This window comes from Galeopterus variegatus, unplaced genomic scaffold (assembly GCF_000696425.1).
Source record: "Galeopterus variegatus unplaced genomic scaffold, G_variegatus-3.0.2 Scaffold1312, whole genome shotgun sequence".
NCBI classification, from domain to species: Eukaryota; Metazoa; Chordata; class Mammalia; order Dermoptera; family Cynocephalidae; genus Galeopterus; species Galeopterus variegatus.
The window spans coordinates 103,423-104,990 of record NW_007727423.1 but is presented as its reverse complement, the minus strand read 5'-3'; the positions used below and the strand labels follow the sequence as shown (position 1 = coordinate 104,990).

General features: G+C 36.0%; 1 protein-coding gene across 2 annotated transcripts in view; it reads right to left on the bottom strand.

Annotated features, from left to right (window-relative positions):
- The window catches only part of FMNL2 (formin-like 2), a 134,785-nt gene that overhangs the window by 37,700 nt on the left and 95,517 nt on the right, over positions 1–1,568 (bottom strand). The gene's annotated exons all lie outside the window — the stretch shown is intronic.

Here is a 1,568-nt window from a genome sequence, read left to right as displayed (position 1 = left end):
TTTTTTTTTTCCTCTTTCACACACTATTTACTTCTCTTCTAAGCTAGTTAACTCACAAATAGCAATATGTGCCAGGACCAAAAGATGAACCTTGGTTTCTTTTGCACATTCTCTTGATATTTTGAAATCTATATCAAACATGTTTTTTTTCCATTGGTTGTCTTTGCATTCCCACCAAGTTTTTAGCATTCATTCAGAATCCAAGAATATAGTTCATGATTTTTTTAAAAACTGACCAGTTTTTTGTTTGTTTTATAAAAGTGCTTTTAAAACAGGCTAAATGATTGGAATAATTTATTATTTAAATTACTTTAAAGGCAGATAAAAAATGTTCATATTATATCTAAGTGAATCAATTTTAGTGCACAAAAGTAAAATAGACACTTTGGGAAGCTATATTAACCCATTTAACGTGAATAGAGTATAGAAATTTTCAGTAAAGTGTACCCCAGAGGCCTGAGACATATGCATTCACCTCAAATTAATGCTTTCACTGAACAGATGAAATAAACAGATAAAACACTAGGAACTCCAGGACCCCAAAGTATTTGTGCATACATGGAGATAAATACACGGAGTTAAAAACATAGAGTCAAATAAAGATTTGTAACAAGTTATAACTCTCTAGAGACTTATTCCTGAAATCAAAGGATAAACTTTAGTTCTTTCAATATCCTTGGCTATCTTTTTTGGAGCAAACTCCTACACCCACTGGTATATTCATTCCACCTTCAGAAAATGTTAACCTGAACCACTTATGAACTACATGCTACATTAATAAGACACAGTCCCTAGGTTAACATTTTGCAAATTTAATCCAGGCTTCACATGCTAAGCTCTAAATTTTCTGATTTCATTCTGTCAAGAGACAAATCCATGCTGACAACATGTGTGTTATGAAACACAGTAATACCTTTAATCTTAAAATATCATGGACTTAAATATCTTCCTATTTACAGCTGCTATGAACTTGGTGAAAAGAATCCAAATGCACAAAATGACACACAGCCAACATAGATGTCAGCTTCGAGACACTTTGAAAGAATGTGGGTGACTACTCTCCTCTACATCTGTAAGAACAAGAAGGACCCCTGCTATCAGCTCCACCAAGACCTTCTTTGTTAGGGTTTATACTGCTTTGCTGCCAATCTCAACTGATGAATTCAGGGTGGTATTTTCTGACACTGTCCCACAGGAATGACTTGGATTCCAGAGCCCCCTTCATTTTTGCTGAAGGAAAGGAGGCATGCAAACCAGATTCACATTTGTTTCTATATACTTTAGCAATCATTAAACAAGTGTATACTATAATCCCACAGGAAACGGGAAGGTATGTTTGGGGAAGGTTAGCAGAAGTTGTGTCCCACATCAAAGGAAAGCCGTCTTAGTTCATGCTGCTCCCATCTGGACCACCCCCACACACTTGGTTAAAATAGGACCATCATGAATGAACGTGCCTCTTCTCGCCTTTGAATGGCCTCGTTTCAGAAAATTGGTGAGGATGAAAGGAACAAGACATTGATTTTCAGTTATCTTCAGAATCTACCCATTGGCCTTCATGGAATGCT